We start from the raw sequence: 12,698 nt of genomic DNA on the forward strand, positions 1-12,698 counted from the left end.
CAGCGAGTTGAAAGCGAGAGTTTCAAAGGCCACAAAGCTTAGATCTCAGCAGGGTACATGTTTCTCACCATGTGAGGCTGCATGTGTCTGTACACATGTCAGAGCTATAGTTCAGGGACAGGGTAAGTGTGTGTGTGTGTGTGTGTGTGTGTGTGTGTGTATGTGCGATCCATATTTATGCATGCAGAACATTGTCACACCAGGGTGTGGTGAAAGCTTTAGTTGCGTGAACACACATTTTGGAGTTAAAATCGCTGATAAAAGGCAGTTAGTAGTGAGATTACTTTAACATAGAGATGAGCTGATCAGGACATGTTGTAATAGATCGGCTAAAATACAGATTAACTTAACTTAACTCTGAAGCTGATAAATCTGTTATCTCTCCTTTCACTTCCTTATAAATTCCTTACAAAACATAATTTTAAGCCGGCACTCACCATTACTTTCATTGGATGAAATGACAATTGTCGTTGGCAGCATCATCATATAGATTATTGCTAATTAGTGTTCATTTTGTAAGTACAAATAGGGAGATTGTCTGTTGTCTGTTGTTAAAGTGTTCCTTGCTTTAGGTGAAAAGGGTCCTTAACTTGAAAGAGTTCAATACTGAATACATCCTTCTCATGTCCGATTGATCATTTTCAGCCAATACAAACCCACACAGCCACCTCTTCATTCTCCCAGGCTCACACACTGTCACAGTTTCCATGTCCGGTTTTAGTGAAGTCAGAGTATAGCCTCAGGCACCTTTTACGTCTTCAAAAAGGAAATGACCGGCATCTTTGCCCCATTAGTATGGGCCGGCATACACTTGAACACACTTCCTGGTAGTCCAAGAAAATCTGTATGTAAAGTATTTGGCTCAGAATAGCAAATTACCACCAAGAATGTTTCCTTTACACATTGTCAGCGGTAATTGCCTTTGTTGTTAGTTACATCTGAGTAGATTTGAGTGCTCAAGAACCAAGCTGATAGTAGAATATGATTATTATTATTATTATTAGGGGAGTCACGATTCTCCAAATTCCCAAATTTAATATGACTTTAGATTTTAAGGTCATGATTCAATTTGATTTTCTATTTAAACATTTTTTTTTCTTTTTTTCAGTAATGTTTGTCATTTATATCTTCAAATTCTCTTTTGTTGCAGGTGTACGCTTTATTATTTCAATAATAAATAGCATTTCAGCACATTTATATCTATGTATTTATTTGTTACGTTTTGGTTTACAAAGATAAGAAAGTAATGTTTAAGGCAAGCCTGATGTTGCCTTAAACATAAAAGAAAGATCCCAGTCAACCTCCACACTGTGAGGCAAACAGCTTATCAATCAAACACAGTGTTGTCCGATAATCAAAGCCCAGGTATCGCTGAAAAAGTCAAATGGGTGCATTGAAATGTCCTGGTTTATTTAGTATTTGTCACTTTACGTGAGGAATTATATCACTACTGTGAAAACCAGTATGATGTTGTTAGCAGGTAGTTTGCGGGTCAACAGCAGCTTGAAGTGTGCCGCCATCTGTTGGTGATACTACCTCAACTCAGTCTGAACCAAAACCAATTTGTCTTTGTGGAAAGCTAGTACACTAGGCACATGTAATGGGGTTTTAAATGTACTCTCACTGCCCACCAAATATTTTTTTAAAAGTGTGACTATTACCAATTTACCTCAGTTAGACTTGCTTATTTCACCCCAAAACAAAACCGACCCCACGTACAGCCACGTCTGCTCCAGGATTCACACATATAATACACGCACACTCATACACACAGACAGTAATGGACATGTACCAGCATAACCCTTTCACACAAATACACCAACCACTAGAGATCTCTTTATTGAGGTGTGCAAACAAATAAAAGAAAATGGGAAATGTTGATTTACGGCATCCACCACGAATATCTCTTTATTCAGGCCGACAGCAATTATTTACAAGTGTTTACTCGACAACATGAAGTATGGTCTCGGCAAAGAGACACTTGTTTACACCCAATCACAGGGACTGGGCTCATGAATGTTAGGATACACAGTGTGAGACCCTTTCTCTCACCATGCTATTTTTAGTAGACACCAATGCCTTCCGGCAAAAATCACATGAATATGGATAGTGTGCTCTGCTGTACAGAGTAGTTTGCAGGAAGAGAGCAATGATTCAGACAGACAGCCTGCACGTACTCTCTGTGTGTTCAATACATACTGGACCAGTGCTTGAGTATCATTAGGCTTTCTGGGAATAAAAAAATATAGATTATTACAATAGAATACAATAGATTATTTGACACTGAACATGTCTTTTTAAAGTGCTGTTTCATGAAAATGTTAGTGTAAAACTCAGGATTTATTTCACACTCTTACAGCATGTTATTGAAATAATGTTGTGTGATATTGCTTCATTTTTTTATTATTGCTTTAAAAATAATAATTGTTTTATTGGTGGTTTAAGTTACTAGTTTTCATGTGTCAACGATTATAAACTCACTTAATTCCTGTATTGTTAAAGATATGAAAATCACATTTAGTATCACAAAAGACAACAAAAGGTTCCCCAGTTAGCACCATATAAAGCTTTTTCAGCTTTCTGCAATATTTTTACCCTCTTAAGCACATAAGTCTTGTGTTCATTAGAGCTTGCAAAAATAGCATCACCACAAATATATAAGTAAAAGATTAATGATGCAGAAATCTACTGTTAAAAAAGAAAAGAATGTAACTAATTCTCTTTAAATATGAAATTTAATTAATTGATTAATTGATTGAATTTCACTACAAAATACTACCACATAGTTTTGTGGGTTTTTTTGTGAGCTCATTTTCTTGCCAGAAACCCAATCATTCATTATTTGTAAAAATAGCGGAGTGCTTGACTTTTTACTTTGCACCGGTCCTAAATGTGTCTGGTTTACTTTCCATCACTCTTGTGCCAACTAATGTGGTGTAGCTTGCTGTCCTTGACCTCAGCATAGTTTGCAAGTCAATATTATTCAAAGGCTGTCTATGGTTATGCCTTTAAATAGGCCAATTTGGGCTTGGAGCACATGCATCTTGGAAGACAGGTTTATTTTGGTGTAACTCAATTTTTCTCTTGTCTCCTTGGCCATCGGGATATATCCTTGAGAAAGAGGCCATCTGTACTTTTCTAAACATCTAAACTGAGGTTTGCAAAAAAGCCCACAGAGTCTACCTTTAGTAGATCACAGGTGCTGCAAGCTTTGCAATGTCCAGCAGAGAGTGCCCTGACTCTGTTTAACACTGGATTGTTTAGCACCGCCCACCGGCTGAAACTAGCAAGGCACATCCTACATTTCACTAGTTAGAGGATCAAATATCTGCAGGGAAATTCTTAGTGTTATTTCTATTATGAGCATATATGTTGACATGCTGCAAGTATTTGTTGTGTGGCTAATTATTTCATTTCATACCTAGAGCACATGCATGCTCAGGTGAATTCAGTATTCACTTAGCCAATCTAAATGATTCATTTGTCATGCGGTTTAAAGCCCAAGGCTATGGTAATTCATTTTGCCAAAACATTTTAAAGAAATCAGTATCATGGCGCTGCTAGTTAATAGCATTGACTTCACCCAGGGAACACTAACGTGTCTCGTAAAGCCTCAACGCTCTTCTCACCCTCCTCTCTCCTCTCCAGCATTCCATACTTCTTATCTCTTTTATTCTTATCTGCCTTGTTCTCATCAACTGTCCTCTCCCCACGGAGTGGTCTTGTTCTCTTCACTTGCAGATGATTGTTCGGAGGGCTGGAGCTGATGCAAAGTGACGTGTCTCCCCATCACAGGAGTGGAGCTGAGGCTGGGCCTCACTTCCCCCGCACTGGGCTGTTTTTGTTCGCCGCAGCTCATGCGGATAATTTGCCGGGATGCAGTGGAGGGCTGTCACAAGGACTTGGCTCAAGGGGTGTGGGAAAATAGCAGAAGCGTCTTCCATGCTCAAACCCTGCCTTAATGATGAGCATTAAATATGAACATCTTCTTTGTGTAAGCCCTGCATTAGGCGCCCTACATGTCCCTCTCCTTGCTTTCACTTTTCCTCCCTTTTGGTCCCTTCTTTCCCTCCCTGATTCTTTGCAGCCTTGTCTAGAGTCTTGTTTGAGAATCACTTGAATAATCCGACCGACAAGCAGCCTTTAGGTCATAGCATCTCCGTTCAAAAAATATTCTCAATTCTTTGTGAAAGCACAGCGCAAACACGGCTCTCTGCAACTGAGCTAATGTTCCTCTATAAATTCAACTGAAAGACCACGGTGACAGCAGTGGCTTTGTCCTGGCATCCTTTACCATTCTCTTTATCTATTATTTTATTTTGATTGCCCAATGTATTGTATTACACGCCAACTCTGTAGTGTTTCGCCACCACATCGAACCATTTTGCCTTCGTTGCACTGCTGCCATATAGTAGAAGCAGAGCAAATGTTAAATTAACAGGCAGAAAGCTCCTTCATACCTTACTGATCAGAGACAGCGGTCCCAGTTCGGCTGAACAAGTCTATGTAGAATTGTTACAGTGACAGTTACAGATAAAGTGATCTCAGGGAACTAAGGAAGAAAACACACCACCCTCCCTTAAAATAGACCTCCCTGGGTACTGAAGCAAAGGACAGAGTGACATTGTGAATGCTAACATCTGTGCAGAACCTTGCAGTACCAAATGCCCCAACCCCAAGTTTGAGCAGACTCTACCGTCATCCTCCAAGGAGCAGCCATTTTGGAAGGCTCTCCCGGCACAGATGTTGCATATTAAAATGTAGGGCTGTTTTAGCAGAGGAAATGCTGTGGAGAGGAGGGGCTGCTCCTCTGTGGGCCTCACCTGTGCCTTCATCCGAGAAGCCAATCCAAGTGAGGGTACTGTCTAACCAACCAAAAACAAAGTGACATTCAAGATAAAGTCACCCTGCCGCCTCTTTGACCCTGGGAGGCTGAGAATGTGGACAAATTATTTCACACATGAACATACCTTGTTTACAACAGACACAATTGGCTCACATGCTAATTTCAAGAAAAGAATTGCTGTTTACCATACAGATGCACCTCCACCCTTTGTGTTGCTGCAGCCTACAGAAGGAGTGATGCCTGTATTACTCAACAACAAAAAGAGAATCAGTGCGCTGACCCTGTCTGACCGGCACTCAAACAGACAATGAATATTTGCTCCACAGCATCTCTCATAATACAACTACTATTGTCCACAAGATGGAGATATTCACCAGTTTAATGCTGAGCTCCGACCTGGCTCCACATGAAACAGACAGAGAGAGAGAGAGAGCCTGAGTGAGGGAGAGAGACGCAGAGGGGGAGAGAGAGAGATGCACTACATGGCTGTGTGTGACAGATTGTGTTTGCACGAGGCAGTATGTGATGCCTGTATAATGTTTGAGTGTGTCTCTTTATTTATGTGTACAGTGTACTGAGTGTGTGCGTGGGTGTTTTTGAATAGTGCAGCGCTCTCCGGCTGAGGTGCTGAGGGGGCACAGTGTGCTAACAGAGAGGTTGTGAGTGGTCCCTGAGCTTATTGGCCGGGGTCCCAGGGGCCCAGAGCAGAGGAGAGGTCAAAGCAGGTCGGCTGTCCTGTGTGCTGCGGGGCCCCGCGGCCCACTGTGTGCAGGGGAGGGTTCAGGTGTGTGTCGACCTCTTGCTCCAGCGGGCTGTAAGTAAAGAGACTGGGGTCGGCTGCCCCTATCCAGGAGGCAAGCTGCAGTTGCAGGAGGCCTGACCCGGACGTAGAAAGGCCCTTTCCCACCTTTACCTCCACCTTTAGAGCCTGTGGAGGGATCACAAAATCCACAGTCACCACCAAACCTCAGCATCAGAAAACAAACCACTAAATGAATGGCAGTGCTTGTAAAACTCTAACACTAGCACTAAAGGTAACCAGATATGGGTGTTATAAGGTGAATATATTTACAATGTTTGGAATACGTCGCAATTTTGGTTAAAACTATTTATCAAGCAAAAATATGCAAACATAATCTCTTTTCTCTGTTTATGTGGTATTAGTTTTTTAAAGATTAATCAATGTATCAAATAATTTACACATTATTCCCTTACAAACAAACCAATAGACTTGTTTCATATGCCGGCTGGCTGTATGGATTCATTTAAACTGGATAACAACAGAAACAATTGGTCTGTTGTTGCGGCATGAAAGTGCAGAACATTTTGATGCTTTATCTTATACTCCATGCTAGTCGTACTATGTTGAAAATAGAGGACCCATCTCAAAATTAAAGGAAGACTGAATGTCAAAAATAGCAATCAAATTTATTCTTTTCAGTGAACACTAAGCTCCAAAACATCATTAAAGAGGCTGGCTTAATCGCCAAGAATATCTCTGCAAAAAAGGCCATTTCTCTCATGCTCCATAATGATGAAAAGCCATCATAATGATGCTACAACTATGGTACTGCATGTTCTTTTATACGGGGTGCAGTCATATTTCTCCTCTCTGTCATTGCGTCTTTATATGAGTCATTCAAGGATGCCAACTAGCTAATCCAGAGAACAGTCATAATGGCTTCTATGGACAGTTGAGTGCACACACCTTGTCCATGGGTGTATTAATTAAGACGGTTGGTTGAAACCACTAGCAATTAATGTACTGTATCAACAGGCGCTGTGCACCACAATAGTGAATGGTAGCCAAATGGTATTACTGCAATGGCACCTGGTCCACAATAGGCATTGTTTGGCTACATTTTGTGCCCATGTAGTGTGACATATTGCCCTCAAGCATTGACCATCTGACCAGGGAGAGGGCTTAAACGCTAGGCTAATAATAGGAGAGCATAGCCAGGCAAAGGATTCTAGTAATTATGCCCCACTGTGTGACACGATGGGTAAAGAAGAGGAGAGGATCGGGCTGCGAGAGAGAAGACAATAGTGAGGAAAGAATCAGCGATAGCCAGCGCAAGTTAAGTTTGTATTACACACACCACAACTCAAGAAACTACCGCTTTTTCTGATGCAAGGGGATGACAGTCGGAACAATTAGTGGAGGGTTAGACTTAGAGGTTAAGATGGCAAGGACAGTCCAAGTACCTGATCTGGATCAACACACCTCAGCTTCATGTGGGAGAGTTGGGGCACCTGGTCAGTGCGGCGGACACGTTCAAATCAGGCATAAAACGCACTAGGCCATTTCCAGGATCTGAAGCCAAGGTCTTGGCAAGAGTCTGTCTCCTTGGGTTACGCAGCCCTGCCCTTGAACTCCGTTCCCAGGGAATAGACTCATTCTCTCTTGAAAAGTGGAAAAAGGAAGCTATTATCTGACACAGCCTGTGGAGGAGACGCTGGGCGATGATAGAGAACTCAGCCAGGAAAATGAGGCCGAAGCAGACCACCAGACCAAAGTTTGTTTGCACAGTGACTTTCATACTGTTTGTGTTTGTGTGCGTGTGCGTGTGTGCTCCGCTGTGCATGCGAACCTGTGTGTGCGTGCTTGATTTGCAGTATCACAGTGCATGTGAGCCCCTCACTGTGAGCAAAGGAAGGATGCAATTTACATTTTTTGTGCACATGTACAGGAGCAGCAACAAATAAAAACCGTGCCTAAAAATAAAATGACTTGAGAATTAATTAAAGTCGGAGAGTGTGCAGCAACAAACAGATGTGTCCTATTTAGGGCTAATATCAACTTTAGCTAACTAGTGTAGGGAACTTGTGATTGATGGCGTCTGTCACTACAGCTCCAACATGCCTTAATCCCATCCAGTGGTTGCACAGCACCCAGATGCACAATGCCTGATCTTTTATTCCTTTATTCAAATCCCATCGATTGAATAGAGTGATCAGAGGCGTTGCCCTCTCTGGAAGAGCTTAATCTCTCCCTGACACATGGAAGACTTGCTGGACTTTGATGATGCAGCCGCATATCCTTTTGGGCTTTCAAACAACTCTGCGTGCGCCGCTACCTCCGTCAGCTGTCTGGAGAACAATCATTCAGTACAAAGCACTGTCAAGGCTTCAGCAAGCAGAAGCTTCACCCTGCCAGCCTCTAATTCACCCCCCTGCTCCTCGCCCGGCTGCAATGCACTGTGGGATTGGATAACCAAATCCCAGATGCAATTAGTGGTGCTTTCAGAGGCCATGGTTTAAGCAATATGCTGGGGTATTCCATTGTGCCCCTGTGCACTGGTTACTGGTAAATTGGAGTATCATCAGATCTACTGTGCTAAAGACGTTTACAAAAAGCTAAAATCATGGTGGACAATTCTCTTTGTTGCACTCATGGCTCTAAACAAGAGCAGTCCTGAGGATTTTTAATTGATGGGTCTATTGTTTCTTTGTACTCACTAAGGATAACATAATTACCCTGTTCATTATCCCTCTGCGGTTATGTTAAAGAGCCTGTTATCAGAGCCTATGCAAATGTTTCTACAGCTTGCTACTCTTGTTCACTCGATGTTTTTTTTATGGTATGCGGCCTATTGCATCTATGTGCCTTACAGCATCTTAAGGCATCCGTCTTGAAAGAGTTAGTCTGGGCCCAATGACATTCGGTCGATCCCGAACGAACAGACGATGATATATTTATCCCTCAAATAATCCTCAGGTCTGACTACTCCTCCATTAAAATGATAGATTTGACTTGAATAACACCCACACAGCAACGGATGTCAGAGCAGAAAAATGAGCCCGTGTTGTCACAGCAGGGAAAGAATGTCATCTGTGTATCAAATGTGATCATCTTCATGGGCTTGTGGTGTGTGTGTGTGTGTGGAGCATCACAGTACTGTATGTGCTGTCTGGTAATGTCTTGTGACAGCCACACAGAGCCCATCCCTCACAGTTTGCCCAGATCTACCTGGGAAATGACCATCCCCATCAGACCGAGCCTGTCATCTGCATGTCAATGTAAGGCAGCCTGATATGGTTAGATAGGCTGTGTGTGTGTAAACAAAGACATAGATAATACACATGAAGTTCGCACTTATAAACAAATGCACACAAAAAAATCCAAACAATCCAAACATAGTGTTGCACAGGTATTTCTTAATTTTATAAATGTACATATTAAATATTTCTATAAATATTCATTGCTCATATAATAACGGACTAAATATAAAAATGGTTAAATGCTATGTAATATAATTGAAGTTGTACATTACCGTGTGAATGTGCAACCCGGTGGAACAGTTGCACTTACCTTGGAAATGCCCTTTCCACAGCTTTTACTGGTAGCTGTTAAATATATAGATTTTAATAAATAATGAGTCAAATGCCTTACAAAATCAAAATGCTGTTACCTACTGCAAACTCCCACGCAGTTAGCTGTAACAGTGTTTCTTTTTTGTTTTATATGATCATTAATAACTCAAAACATTTTACAGTGGCTGTGCTCATTTGCATTTGTACAAGCAATTAACTTAAATGAAGTTTAACATTTTCACTTGTCCTTTTAAATTGATAAATTGTTCATTTGCAGTCAAATTTAAATAGTATCAAGTAATCTTAGAGGCCTGCTGGTACATTTGACTGATATAAATATTGTGTCTACTAATCAGATATCTATTCTTATTATGTTTCAATAAGAATATCAATTCTTAAAAGACAAAAACATGTACAATGTCTCATCTGTTATCAAGGTATAATAACTAAATACAAGAGCAGTTTATCATATTTGATAATTCTGTGACTCCTTGAGTGTTAGTTGATTGCTCGTTTATATGTCAATTACCAGGCAGCCACATGGCCCAGGGCAATCATTTGTCATGATTGTATCTGAACATTAAACTATTCCCTGGTCGAGCAACCATCTGACACAAAATATGGACTAAAAATAATGCATATATTATTGGCATTTGAATCAGTCTCAAACAGCCGATGAATGTTAAAATAATTTTCAGCTGAAAACTAGAAATACAATTTTCCGTAATGCACAAGCAGTTGTTCCGATGGAAGTCATAATTGTAGGTTTTGTGTCCAGCTTTTGTCATTTTATTTTCTGGCATCTTTAAAATGTCTTCAGTTCTTCCACAACAAAAGAAGGTTTTTCAGCTATTAAAAGAGGAAAAAAGGCCACTTTTCTATTTCCCACCTGACAAATGACATAAACTTGCAACTGCAAAAATACATATTTATCTTGCTGTTTGCATTTTGCAATGCTGATCATATTCAAATAGGGCTTTGAACAATCTGCACTTTTTATTCTGTCAAATAACTTTTGAGCATTGTGTGGGATCATGCGAAATTAAAACCCCATCCTATGATTGTGTGCTGTCTACTTGGGTTGAGAGGCTTTACAAAATAAACTAGCTCCTTTTGGCTGCATTAGAAGACAGAAACTGTGCTGACTCGCACACTTTCGAGAAGAGAATTCTACATTTGTATGGCTGAATCGATACAATTAAAATTGCCTTTTGCGTTAAGCAGTTCGCCTTCCAACTCAAAGTGGGGACCTCAGCAAAGTTGTTGTTTTCTCAGTCTACACCATTTACCTCAATTCTATCATCACTGACAACCTGCTCGCAAACTTCAAGGCCAAGTGTGCATAAAACAAATCATTTCTGGGTGTCAGCAGATAATGTGGGGTACTGATGCAAATCTGTTTACCACTTTTCTTGCAATACATTAAAGGTGCTTTTGTGTTGCGTGCTTTGACGACGTGTCATAGAGCAAAGCATGTGTGTGTGTGTGTGTGATGTGTGCGTGCTTGTGTGAGAGAGCCAGAAAGGAAGAGAGAGAGTGATTAAGTGGGAGCTTGTTTATATGCGTTTGCTTTAAGTGGGAGCAGGTGGATTTGAGGAAGCATCTGCTATCTTTTAGCGGTTTTGAAGTTTATCTGCATCCCATTTCAGACAGTTATGTGAATATGGGGACTAATTATGATTGGTCTTAATATTGTGTGTATAGCACTACAGGAGAACACGATATATCAATTCCCTTTGATTCCATGTCGTCACCCATTATACAAGTTCCATCAATGGAGGGTTTGTCGTTGTTGCAGCCTGAACTCGCTCTCTGCTTCAGAACTGTGTTTTCAGTGTTTCCAAGGTGGGTGATTGTAGCATGGATCTTTTTTTTAATTTAGTCTCTGATGTAAATTCAAGACAACACAGGAAAGTTGTTGCATTTTGGTGCAGCGTCTCTTGCTGACACTGTTATATCTTTCAGAGCCTTAGTTCACCCTCATGTTCAGCAGCCCGCTCTTTAATTATGATTAGGCTGTTCACACTTCTCACCCTCCTCATCGCTCAATTACAGCACAATATTGATTTGTTCCTGGAGAAACCATCAAGGATGCACAGCCAGGAAACCACTGATATGCTCTCTAATATGATAAATGTGTTTTAATCCAACGGTACATTAAAATGCCATTTTACACTGCTATTAGTCACTAAATTAATGATCAGAATAAACTAGTTTGGCAGTTGGTACGAGACTGGCCCTTGATCCCCTGTTGTTGGTCATTTTGCTCTCAAAGTTTTGTCCTCATATCTAATGTACCCGTTTCTTTAAATGGAACATATGATGAAACAACAATTCATCATCCTCATCATCACCACCCATCACAGAGGTTTGTTTGGGATCCTTTGTTCCTTTGAGTTTAAACATCCTCCCTGAGGTGCGCATACAGTATAAATAGGATCCTAGTACACTACATTTAACAGCAGTCAGTTGGTTATAGATAGTATCTGCAGTGGCACCTTAACTTGAGTGTATCATATAGACACAGAGTACACAGGCTAGCTCGGCCACAGAAAGAGAGCATGTGGCAGTGTCAGCAGCCTAGTGCGGCGTGGCCAGGTTTCCTGGGGCGAGGGCTGTGCTGCGCTCCATACGGAGGGCCTGTGCTGGGAGCCCGGGGGCCATGCAGTCCCAGGTCAGCAGATGGGCCTGTGATTATTATTTCCAGGCCTGTCTTACCTGACCACTTCCTCACTCCGTGAACAGCTGTTTCACTCGCTTCACTGAGACGCTACATGAACAGCCATTTTTCTTCTGTTCTTTACTTTGTACATAGTATAAATCTTTACTGTGACCCTGCTCTGGGCTCCATCCACCTGTGTCTTACCTCGGGCAAAAGCTCCCCTGGAGGATTGTTTTTCTTTCTTTTTTTTTTACTAACGCAGGAAAAAAAAGACTATTAGGATTGTTTTCTAGACAATGGAACGCTTAAAGTTTGTGGCTTTGGCACAATAAACATGTCATTTTAGTGACATCCCATCATCCATAGCACTTGTTCTACTATTTTGATTTTGATACTGTACATTTGAGATGACAGTGAGGCTTGTTGAGATGAACATGTTATTTTGTTTGCTCTTGACACTGTGAAAACAGAGCTGTGTCATTATAATCTTTCAGAAAACAGTTGATGTATTGCAAGTTGTTAGAACATGCCATTTCTCTTAGACTGTGTCAGGTTTAGCAATCACATATTGCAGACTATGGTGCTTTTGGATGAATACCCTCTTTAGTCAACCAATTCATCACACTGCAGGGAATATTGTTCTACAGCACCTGGTGTTCAGACTATTTCTGTGTTCTAAACACTGTTGGTACAAACCATTTGTTCTCCATCCAACAGAGCTTGCAAAGCCTCATTACTGCTCCATTATTCTAGGAGGATTTTGTACCCATCTTTAATATTACTGTTATAGAACACATTATTAGTGATTTTCAATTTGCTTTACATTACATGTATGGAACTCTAAAAAGGGTAATTTACTTTCACCATTATTTAACG

Source organism: Anarhichas minor, unplaced genomic scaffold (genome assembly GCF_050575085.1).
Source record: "Anarhichas minor isolate MPS153535 unplaced genomic scaffold, ASM5057508v1 ptg000011l, whole genome shotgun sequence".
Classification (NCBI taxonomy): Eukaryota; Metazoa; Chordata; class Actinopteri; order Perciformes; family Anarhichadidae; genus Anarhichas; species Anarhichas minor.